The sequence below is a fragment of the Salvelinus namaycush genome, chromosome 1 (assembly GCF_016432855.1).
Source record: "Salvelinus namaycush isolate Seneca chromosome 1, SaNama_1.0, whole genome shotgun sequence".
In the NCBI taxonomy this organism is placed as follows: Eukaryota; Metazoa; Chordata; class Actinopteri; order Salmoniformes; family Salmonidae; genus Salvelinus; species Salvelinus namaycush.
The window spans coordinates 19,478,530-19,491,246 of record NC_052307.1 but is presented as its reverse complement, the minus strand read 5'-3'; the positions used below and the strand labels follow the sequence as shown (position 1 = coordinate 19,491,246).

The 12,717-nt window shown below is 42.2% G+C and overlaps 1 pseudogene; it reads left to right on the top strand.

Annotated features, from left to right (window-relative positions):
• The window catches only part of LOC120050852, a 121,628-nt pseudogene that overhangs the window by 95,980 nt on the left and 12,931 nt on the right, over positions 1–12,717 (top strand).

Sequence of the window (12,717 nt, the reverse complement as noted above, 5' to 3'; positions counted from 1 at the left end):
TTGTCATAATTGTGCTCTGTACTTTGTGTTTTTTTGCTGTTTTCCCCATCAGACCGCCACAAGGTGTGCCCAGGTGGGGAACCCCCTCTCCCCTCTACCCCTCTTTCTTCTGCTTAGACCAGGATCACGTCTCTAAACCTGTATGAGTAAAGGGTTTCCTTTACAGACAAGGAGCCTTTGCCATCTCACTCTGATAGCTTTCAATATAAACCTCTCTCTCCAATCTGACTGTAACTGGAGACTCAAGTAAAACGGGTTCATAATTGATGATTGGCCTACATTCCAGCATCAACACTGGCTGTACTTGCAATTATAATCATTATGTAGACTCTTAGTATTTATTTTCACTCATTTATGCCCAAGTCAAACATTCTCAGTTAATGTAAACACACATTCATGTTTATTCTGTTAACTCTTTTCTCTAGGTGACCCACCAAGCAGAGCCCTATCAGTGCACACATTAAAACATAATACAGTCTGGTTCCACATGGACAGAGGGAGAATCTAAGACTACCGTTAGAGTAGTGGTAAAAATAGCTGGTGCTGAGACAGAACATGATGGTTATTTTAGCTGACAGTTTTGGTTCTCCTTCCAGGGAGATGAAGTATGGTACAGACCAGCCACCTGTACCTGATAATGATGTCTTCATTAAATATTTAGCCAGCTTCTCTCATAGCTGTCACCATCCAGACCCTGCAGAAAACTCCAAACGCTCCCAATGAACCTCCCAAGTCACACGTGTTTTTCCACAAACTGATCAGGCATTCTTTGAAAGCTATCAGAATGTCATGTGTGGTTTGTCATGTGTGGGTGTTGTGTGATCTCAAACCACAGGCTCTATTTACTGTGAAAGCATGCTGGACTAATGTGCATCAGAGCATGAACGTTGCATGCTGCTGTGGTAGAGTAGAGCTATAACAGAGCCTCTGGGAGGGAGGAACCACACCATCATACTACATGACCATGCTATGTTGGGAATACCAGAGTTACAGGATGGCTTTTATTCCCAGTTGAATGGGAAGTGATCTGTGTGTGTGTGTGTGTGTGTGTGTGTGTGTGTGTGTGTGTGTGTGTGTGTGTGTGTGTGTGTGTGTGTGTGTGTGTGTGTGTGTGTGTGTGTGTGTGTGTGTGTGTGTGTGCGTGCGTTCGCGATTCCAGCTGCCAGCAAAAAGGGAGAGTGCAGGGTAGGGAAGGGGAAGATGTGGTGTGTTGGCAAATTTGTTGCTTTCCTCCTCCTGGACTGTATTGTTGGTGCATGTTAGTCATTAGAGGCCGAAGTTTTTACAAGTCTCTCTTTATCAGTTGATGAGAAACACAGGTTACGGCCAGTGACTGCTGTGTAGGATTGACTTTAACAACAGATGAATTCACGTGGTATTTAAGAGCAGTCTCTCCAAATTTAGAAAGACAGAGATGAGATGAAGTGACATAGGTGTGGAACATTTTACCCTGTGTTATGATATAGAAGTTGACATTAATTGATGTGAAGTATCACATACTGATAATGTCTGGTTATTTATGTGTTGTTGACTGTTTATTGGGGTCATTGAAATCCCTCATTGTTTCACAAATGGGATGCTTTACCTTAAATCATTGCCATTTTGTGTACTGTACAATACATTGGGACATGATTTTGCACCATGATTTTAGATAACATGCAATATGTTCTATCACTTCATTGTATTTCGTTTGGAGATGCATTGTGAGGCATTTGTATTGCTATTCCCACAGCTCCCCAAGGTGCTGATTCAGCAAGACATTTTCTGAGTCTGTAGGGAACATTAATGTACACGGAGAGTTAATGGGATTCTGCTCAGAATTCTTGATGTCGGTTCAGAAGATTTTCTGTTCTTCCACCCACTGTGTCTGAGAAAGTCTATTAAATCACTTGTTCCTGTATTTCCCCAACAGTCTTAATACTCTACATACTCATTGACATCCTTTCCTCTTTTCCCTCAGTCGCCTGTCTGTCTCACCATCCCAGCTTAACGACTTAGCGAGGATGTGTGTATGAAACAGCATTGGTTCCTTTAAAAATAAACATCACTGTTTCTTTTGTATCACTGATTAGCGGTTATTCTGCAGAAACCTGATGCACAGTCTATAGCTTGTATTTACTTGATTTATTTTCTGGTGTTATTTGCATGGAGAACTATGTGTTGAGATATAATCTTCGGAGAAGGTGTATTTCTGTGGGATAACTACTTTATCGGCATGCTAAAAATCCAGAAAGTGTCTAATTTTCTCATGTAATCCAGGATTACATGCTACGCCTATCTGAATGATTTGGAGAGGCATGATCCTATGTGAGATTACTAATCCATTCTCAGTTGGGGCTGGGTGCTTGGTTGTCACAGACAATTTACCATCCTAAGGGCATCTATAGCTTTGACAAACATATTTATACCCATGTATTATGCCTTGTATCTTTCGACCACAAATCATTCTGAATGTCTTGTATAGAATACAATGTATTTAAAGTAGTGGGAGATGGGAGGATAGTACCATCCGTTCTCCTAATAAGTATTTCCTGTCACGTTTGGTCAAGACCTCTAGAGAGCATTCTTCAAACACTTTGTTTATTAGTCGAAGCCTTACGATTCATGAAACATTTAAAACCAACAGTGATTTATCAACAAGCTACTGATTTCTGTCACAAGTGGTTTGCCTCTTTTGTAATGCAATTGTTGTTCGAGCAGTTTCTGTACACAACTATCTTCTCACAGGGTTTAGCAGTTGAGTGATGACCTTACAGGTTTGTTGTCTAACTTAGTGTTTTTCTTGTGCAGAGGGTCCAAAGGAAAGGACATCAGCACCATCAAGTCCCTTAGAGTTCTGCGAGTCTTACGGCCCCTCAAGACCATCAAGCGCCTGCCAAAGCTGAAGGTACAGTATGGACTTACACTGCACTACAGTCACACGTATTCACTGCTGTTGTCAGAACATAATCATCAGTGTGTACAGTATCTAATCCAGCCCCATGTTTCTGTGTGTGTGTGCCCTCTCTCAGGCTGTGTTTGACTGTGTGGTCAACTCCCTGAAGAACGTCTTCAACATCCTCATTGTCTACATGCTCTTCATGTTCATCTTCGCTGTCATCGCTGTGCAACTGTTCAAGGGAAAGTTCTTCTACTGTTCCGATGAGTCCAAGGGACTGGAGAAGGACTGCAGGTAGCATTTTGAAATGAAACAGGAGAAGACATACAGTATGGACATCGTTGGCTCCAAGGCACTGGGCCCAACAGTCTGATAGAGCAAACCATGTAATAACGGTAACAGCTCTGGGGAGGGCTCCCCCACCAGGGCAGCTGTGGTGGTGCAGCCCTGCCTGGTTCTGGCTTGCAGCTATGCCAGTGTACAATTATCTTCCCCAATAGAGAGAAGCACAGCCCAGTGCTGCTTTGAAAATGATTGCAGTAAATATGTGTTTTTGTTTGAGGATCTTATTGATTTGTCACAGGGACATGGTGTTTTGTCAGTCTATAATCAAAATAGTATCTGAGTATTTATATTTGTGTATGTGTTCATGTATGCAGTAAGTTGTTCTCCCTCTCCCCTCCCCCTGTTTCTCTCTCTCTCTCTCTCTCCCCTAAACAGAGGTAATTTCCTGGACTACGATAAGGATGAGGTGGCCGCCCAGCCTCGGGTGTGGAAGAAGTATGAGTTCCACTATGACAATGTGCTGTGGGCCTTCCTCACTCTCTTCACTGTGTCCACCGGAGAGGGCTGGCCCGAGTAAGTGCACTTTCAAGGTTCCTTTTGAGTTGCTCTGTAAAGTTGAGGTCTCTGGTGGACTGGTTGCTCTCAGACAGACCGGTAGTAGAATGGGTGAACGGGCCTGGGGATATGTTCTGAGAATGTGCTGTAGCTCTCAGGCAGATACACGGACGAACGGACGGACGGACGGACGGGCAGACAGACAGACCAGTAGAGTAGAGGTTGACCGATTAATCGGAATGGCCGATTTTTGCAACCATCCGGTTACTAGTCCAACAGTCTAACCACCTGCCTTACATTGCACTCCACGAGGAGCCTGCGTGGCAGGCTGACTACCTGTTACGCGAGGGCAGCAAGAAGCCAAGGTAAGTTGCTAGCTAGTATTAAACGTATCTTATAAAAAACAATCAATCTTAACATAATCACTAGTTAACTACACATGGTTGATGATATTACTAGTTTATCTAGCTTGTCCTGCGTTGCATATAATCGATGCGGTGCCTGTTAATTTATCATTGAATCACATCCTACTTCGACAAATGGGTGATGATTTAACAAGCGCATTTGCGCAAAAAGCACCGTCGTTGCACCAATGTGTACCTAACCATAAACATCAATGCCTTTATTTAAAATCAATACACAAGTATATATTTTTAAACCTGCATATTGAGTTAATATTGCCTGCTAACATGAATTTCTTATAACTAGGGAAATTGTCACTTCTCTTGCGTTCCGTGCAAGCAGTCAGGGTATATGCAGCAGTTTGGGCCGCCTGGCTCATTGCGAACTGTGTGAAGTCCATTTATTCCTAACAAAGGCCGTAATTAATTTGCCAGAATTGTACATAATTATGACATAACATTGAAGTTTGTACAATGTAACAGCAATATTTAGACTTAGGGATGCCATCCGTTAGATAAAATACGTAACGGTTCCGTATTTCACTGAAAGAATAAACGTTTTATTTTAGAAATTATAGTTTCCGGATTTGACCATATTAATGACCTAAGGCTCGTATTTCTGTGTGTTATTATGTTATAATTAAGTCTATGATTTGATATTTGATAGAGCAGTCTGACTGAGCAGCAGCAGGCTCGTAAGCATTCATTCAAACAGCACTTTCGTGCATTTGCCAGCAGCTCTTTGCAATGCTTCAAGCATTGCGCTGTTTATGATTTCAAGCTTATCAACTTCCGAGATTAGGCTGGTGTAACCGATGTGAAATGGCTAGCTAGTTAGCGGTTTGCGCGCTAATAGCATTTCAAACGTCACTCGCTCTGAGACTTGGAGCAGTTGTTCCCCTTGCTCTGCAAGGACCGCGGCTTTTGTGGAGCGATGGGTAACGATGCTTCGAGGGTGGCTGTTGTCGATGTGTTCCTGGTTCGAGCCCAGGTAGGGGCGAGGAGAGGGACGGAAGCTATACTGTTACATTGGCAATACTAAAGTGCCTATAAGAACATCCAATAGTCAAAGGTATATGAAATACAAATCGTATAGAGAGAAATAGTCCTATAATTCCTATAATAACCTCAACCTAAAACTTCTTACCTGGGAATATTGAAGACTTATGTTAAAAGGAACCACCAGCTTTAATATGTTCTCATGTTCTGAGCAAGGAACTTAAACGTTAGCTTTTTTACATGGCACATATTGCACTTTTACTTTCTTCTCCAACACTTTGTTTTTGCATTATTTAAACCAATTTGAACATGTTTCATTATTTATTTGAGGCTAAATTGATTTGATTGATGTATTATATTAAGTTAAAATAAAAGTGTTCATTCAGTATTGTTGTAATTGTCATTATTACAAAAAATTATTGGCCGATTTAATCGGTATCGGCTTTTGTCGGTCCTTCAATAATCGGTATCGTTATCGGCGTTGAAAAATCCTAATCGGTCGACCTCTACAGTAGAGGGTGAAGAAGCCTGCCCTGGGGATATGTTCTGAGAATGTGCTGTGCTAGTCTCTGTAATTGTCTCAAATAACTCATCTATATAAGAAAATAATTAGAACTGCATGCAAAATATTTACCATGAAAGATTCTTAAGCAAACAACCCAATCATTAATTGGGAGTCAGATGAACTACTGTTCTGTGGTTGGGGAAATGCATCCGCAAGTGAGATTAGGAGGCTGCAGATTGCCCAGAATAAAGCAGCAAGGATTGTTCTAAGGTAGAAATATGATTATTCTGTTGTAGTCATGCACAATGCTCTTGGGTGGTCATCAATCAACAAGATTATTGAGAAAAAAAACATGCTTATTTTATTTCATAATGTACATCATTTAAATGGCCAAACTTCATTCACAACAGGATTCATTTGGTAAGAGACAGACATTCAGGCAATACTAGGAATAGATTGTCCACCCGGCAGAGAAGAGAAATAGGCAAAATAACATTTCGATTCAGAGCAATAAAGAAAATTAATAATTTATCTGAGCAAACCAGAAACCTATCAATATCTAAATTCAAACAATACTTTAGAGCCACTTAAATATAATAAATTGGAAGATTGTGCATGACTATGGTAGATGAAGGAACCAATCTATATTTTCAGTGTCTCAGTATTTATCTGGTCAATATGTCAGTTTGTAACAGTGTGTTATATGTGAAAATATGATTGTATTATAAATTGTATTTTAATGTTTAAGGACTTAGTCCGAATGAGGACAAAATGAGATTAAAATAAAATCAAGTGTGCCAGCTTGTCGGGTCAGCACGCCAGAGAGTGCCTTATGTGCAATTTCCAGCTTGTCCATTATTCTCCTTCTTATTCCAGCTCCTCTGTCCTCCTCAATGAAATCATTGAATTAGCTATGTTATTAAACAATCCAGTGATTAATGATATGTCAAAATGATGGACTAGTGAGTCCTTTAGGTCATGGGCCAAGTCCATTAAATAAGACTCAGTCCTCATGACCTGGAGGGCTAAGTGGCCAGGCTCTCTCTCTCTCAGCTGGATTTTTACTGTAAGGACCATCTTAACACAGCAGATGAAAATGAACCTTTGTATCAGTAACGTTGAACATTAATCACATGCCTATTACATTTTAACAAAGGCTTTTAATTGCCTATGTCCCTAATTTTAGATATAGAACTTTAAATAGTTGAATCGTTTCCAGTCAGGTTTTAGTCATATTTTAGTTACTGTAGGAAACTTGTCGTAGCAGTTTAACCAATGCTGACTGTTGTAGCAGTTTAACCAATGCTGACTGTTGTTGTGAGTGGTTCCATATATTGACAGCATGGTTCCTGTGTTCCTCTCCAGTGTTCTGAAGCACTCTGTGGACGCTACCTTAGAGGACCAGGGTCCCAGTCCAGGCTACCGTATAGAGATCTCCATCTTCTACGTGGTCTACTTCGTGGTCTTTCCCTTCTTCTTCGTCAACATCTTTGTGGCCTTGATCATCATTACCTTCCAGGAGCAAGGGGACAAGGCCATGTCAGAGTGCAGCCTGGAGAAAAATGAGGTACAGCACGGGAGAAAACTCACTTTGAAGCAAAGCAATAACAATTCATATTTCTTCCAAGTATACTTTCTCCATTTGTGACATGTTGGTCATCAGTGCCCTGTGCAGTGCAAAGCTCACTATGCTCTTTAGATGTTACCACCCTTACATAATGCTGAGTACTCAGTGCAGGTACAGTCTTTCTCTCACTGCTGCTGCTGGTTTTTATGCTGGGTTCAGTTGTGCGTGTTGAGGCGGTGAGGCTGCAGTGGATCCTGCAGTAGCAACAGATGCACTACAGCCTCCCAGGTGAGGGCCAGTGTGACAGGTCCACAATTCATTCTGGAGCCCCATCTGTGGTTCCACAGGCGGACACCAACCCAGCGAGCCATCCCCTATCCCCCTACTTCATGTCTACCAGGACCCCATTAGGCAACCACAGATAGATATACAGTATCTCCCTCCGTCCCTATTCTGAACTAACACAACAGATACGTCTCCCTGTGTCTGTTTGTATGCTAACCTAACCTGACTCGGCTAACTGGAGCCAGAGTACAGCCAGGAGGAGCTAGCCATGTATCCATCCTCTGGATTCAGACATCTCCTCTGCACATGGCTCTGATAGAATCAGGAGTCTCTGCTTGCTCTCGTAAGATATGCGTTGTTTTCTTCACGGTATTTCCTTCTGAGTTGATGATGCAGATTCGGTGGTCCTGATGAAGGTAATGGTTGAAAGAGTGATGGATTGACAACTGGTGATTGGTGCTGATGGTCATGATGATGAGGAAATGGATGGTGAATTTGAAAGGGAACATTGGACGCATGTCATTTCCGTCACATTCTTTTCAGAGGGCCTGCATTGACTTTGCCATCAACGCCAAGCCACTGACGCGTTACATGCCAGAGAACGTGCAGTCCTTCCAGTACCGGATGTGGAAGTTTGTGGTGTCACCCCCGTTTGAGTACGCCATTATGATCATGATCGCCCTGAACACTGTGGTGCTCATGATGAAGGTTGGTACAGTCCATCTCAGTCACCAAAAAATACAGTAGGATATAACTATGGCCTGGAGTTTTTCCTTGTCTAATTGCGTGGTCAGGAAAAACTCCTACTCACACAGTGTTGATGTTTTAGGAGGTAAAGTAGCTATCTGCTTATTAAGTTTCTCGTTCTCGTTCTCTCTCTCTCTCTCTCTCTCTCTCTCTCTCTCTCTCACACACTCTTTCTCAATCTCACTCCCTCACCCACCCTGCACCAGTTCCATGGAGCTCCAGACTTCTACGAAGCCATGTTGAAGCACTTCAACATCGTCTTCACTGCCCTCTTCTCTCTGGAGTGCATTCTGAAGATCATCGCCTTCGGACCACTGGTGGGTTTACTGTCCTCCTTCCTGTTTATCTGCATGCTATCAATATGGCAAAGGTTTTCAATGATTTGAAGGTTATTGAATTCATGCCCTGCATGCCTTGAGTTTGTGAGTGATATTCAATCCCTTCTCGTTCCAGAACTACCTGAAGGATGCCTGGAACGTGTTTGACTTTGTGACCGTGCTGGGAAGTATAACTGACATCGTGGTCACAGAAATCAATGTAAGCTAAGAAATCAGCAGAGCACACAATGTGCTTTTTCCACCTTCCTCTATATACATTACAATACATGGTAGCCCTTTCCTGCAGTCAATGACCAAATCGCCCTCTTGTAGCCTCATGGGTGGAATGTTATTCATATTTTTCATAATTTCATAAATAATAAACATGTAGTTTTGTCAAACGGTTTTGTAAAAAAATTTTTGTCTCTGTTGTATATAAAGTATTATATTTGGATGCAAACCAAAATTGAATACATTTCAACTCTATATCTGCCATAGTGTCTTATTTTTAAGCTCGTAACCATTTGTGTGAGGTGTATACTTTTGTTTCGAGGTAGATTTGTTTAAGACTACCAAGAAACACTCTGTGTGGCCCTGATTTATCCCACTGCAGTAAAAAGTTAATACGGCAGAGTATTGGTAGTTTAGTGACATGCAGAGACATACGGCTGTATAGACAGTTTGTGTAAACAGAGTGGGCTTGACATGTACACAGGCTCAACCCTGATGTGCTGAATAGCCATCTCAGCAAAGATGGCTTTGCTCGGGCCCAGAGGGGGAGAGAAGGAGAGAAAGAGTTTGTGAACAGAGCTACATGTTAACATTATTGATTATTCACCCTGATATGGGCTCTGAGTGAGAACGTGAGGCAGTTCAGCTGAGTGCAACAGGGAATGGGATTTGTGTGTATCATTACCATCTCCTAGTCATATTATGAGCAATTCTATGTGAGTCATTCAACATGTTTCTGTCAGTCCCTGTAGTACTTTTTAATGTTCTCCTACTGTGGTGATACAATATCTTTATCTGTCCAGTATCCTACAGTATCTGTATCATTGTCCAATGCTCTGACTGATTTAAGTGTGTGTTTTGAGCTTACAGGCTTTGTCATTACTGTTTCTATTTTTCTCTCTTTTCCTTGTTTCTCTCTGTCTTTCTTTCTCTCCCTCTCACCCTCTCCCTGTCGTCCTTTCTGCATTGTCCTCTTGTTGAATGTCTTCACTGATGTGTCCACCATCTGCTACGACTAAACAACTGCTCTTATAGACAACGGTGAGTGCAGTGGTGTAAAAATACTTTAAAGTACTACTTAAGTCGTTTTTTGGGGTATCTGTACTTTACTATTTATATTTTTGACAACTTTTACTTTAACTACATTCCTAAAGAAAATTATGTACTTTTTACTCTATACATTTATCCTGAAACCCAAAAGTACTCGTTACATTTTGAATGCTTAGCAGGACAGGAAAATGGACAAATTCATGCACTTATCAAGAGAACATCCCTGGTCATCGCTAATGCCTCTGATCTGGTGATCTGGTGGACTCACTAAACACTTATGCATGATGTCTGAGTGTTGGAGTGGAGTGTTCCCCTGGCTATCCGTAAATAAAAAAAAACTAGACAATGTGGCCGTCTGGTTTGCTTAATATAGGGAATTTTAAATGATTTATACTTTTACTTTCAATACTTAAGTATATTTTAGCGATTACATTTACTTTTGATTCTTAAGTATATTTAAAACCAAATACTTTTAGACTTTTACTCAAGTAGTATTTTACTGGGTGACTTTCTCTTTTACTTGAGTCATTTTCTATGAAGGTATCTTTACTTTTACTCAAGAATGACATTTGGGTACTTTTTCCACCACTGGGTGAATGACTACTCCTCCTGTCCTATTGCTTTTTCTCCTTCCAGTCTTTACATTATCTACAGCACTGTGTGTACTGATCTGTGTGGCTGCATTGTTTGGCCTCCGTCAGCAAGCTGAAACTGGACCAACCAAATACAATCATGTTATTTATCTGCATTATTGTCGTTATGTAGTGATCTGGGGTCATGTTTTGAATGCCTCCAGTGAATGGGCTGTAAGGTTTTTGTCCCCCGGCCCCACAGGATCGGCTTTTGAACCTGAGTTTTCTGAGGCTGTTCAGAGCAGCTCGTCTCATCAAACTACTGAGGCAAGGCTACACCATCCGTATCCTGTTGTGGACCTTCGTCCAGTCCTTTAAGGTGACACACACACAAACACCTGCACACAAAGACAAACAGACACACACCCACACACACATACACACCTCACCCACTGCCATGGGCCTAATGATCCCACCCACTCAAGCCTAAAGAATCCTCTACTTCCAGGCCCTGCCCTATGTTTGCCTTCTGATAGCAATGCTGTTCTTCATCTATGCCATCATCGGTATGCAGGTGGGTGCTGCTTCCATTATCTCCTTAAATGTTTCCTCAAAATAATTTGATTATACATGCCTACAGACTAATGGTGTGAGATTGTGTTTTTTATTGAATAAGAACATTGTTATACAATGTAAGGCATTTACTGTCATGATCTGTGGGTATAATCGATCCCTTACTTTTCCAGGTGTTCGGAAACATTGAGCTCAACGAGGACACATCCATCACTCACCACAACAACTTCCGCACTTTTCTTCAGGCTCTCATGCTACTGTTCAGGTATATACATTATTAAATGACCCTGTCCCTGTTTCTCTCCCCCTCCCCTCCCCTCCCCTCCCCTCCCCTCCCCTCCACTCCCCTCCCCTCCCCTCCCCTCCCCTCCTCCTGAAGGATCCTCCACCATAGTTGGAACAGGAACTGGGAACATGTTTTAGTACACTGTGAACATATCCCAAATTACTCAAAATGTATCTTTTTTGTTGTTGCTGTATGTCACTATTTCTGTCTGTCCATTGTCTGTCCATTGTCTGTCCATTGTCCGTCTGTCCGTCTGTCTGTCCACCCCTGTGTTCTCCAGGAGTGCCACAGGGGAGGCGTGGCATGAGATCATGCTGTCGTGTTTGAGTCACAGAGCCTGTGATGAGAGGTCAGGCAACCTGGGGAAGGAGTGTGGCAGCGACTTTGCCTATTTCTACTTTGTGTCCTTCATCTTCCTCTGCTCTTTCCTGGTTAGTACTGATGTCATCCAACATACACACATAACCGTTAGATTTGTGTTGATGTGCAGCACAGGAGGTTGGTGGCACCTTCATTGGGGAGGACGTGCTCATGGTAATGACTGACGTGAAATGGTATCAAACACATGGTTTCCATTTACTCAGTTCCAGCCATTATTATGAGCCGTCCTTCCCTCAGCAGCCTCCACTGATGTGCAGTCTGGTAATAAGTGATGTTAACTTTAGGCAATGGTCTGAAACGTAGGATTAGTAGTTACCTAATGTTATGCAAAACTATTTAAATACAAAAAAAGATTTGATTTGACCTCATGTTATGCAAAACTATTTAGCTGTCTATTTTGTTGTCATACTGTGTCTATTCCTATAAATCCTTGTTAAACCTCTCTTCCAGATGCTTAATCTGTTTGTGGCTGTGATCATGGATAACTTTGAATACCTGACTCGAGACTCTTCTATACTGGGGCCTCATCATCTGGATGAGTTCATCCGTGTTTGGGCTGAGTACGACCCTGCTGCCTGGTATGTGTTTCTCTTTCCCTCCCTCCATTTGGCTGGCTGGGGCTCCTACTGTATCTCACCCAGTCAGAGTGGAATCTAGTATTACTGCTACTAGTATGGAGGGGACTGACTGACACTGCCTGACACTTTGTGACTTTCTGACAATCCTCTATGTAGATCGTATGATAGCATACCTCCTAGTACGCAGTCAGCCCTCTGATTATCATTGTTCTCTTGAAGCTGTCCTGAAGTTGTTGTTTCTATATATCTGCTTGTTCTTTTTGCAGCGGACGGATTCGCTATAACGATATGTACAACTTGTTACGAATTATCTCGCCCCCCCTTGGCTTAGGGAAGAACTGCCCTAATAGGGTAGCGTACAAGGTTAGCAACCCCAGAACATTTCCTCCACAAGGGTGCTTTGTGTTCCTATGCCAAGAGACGAAACTGAATGGCTGTGCACCAATGACTCGCCTACACACTAGCACCTGCCCTTCTAGACTGACTGGCTTTGGTTAATGACGCCGG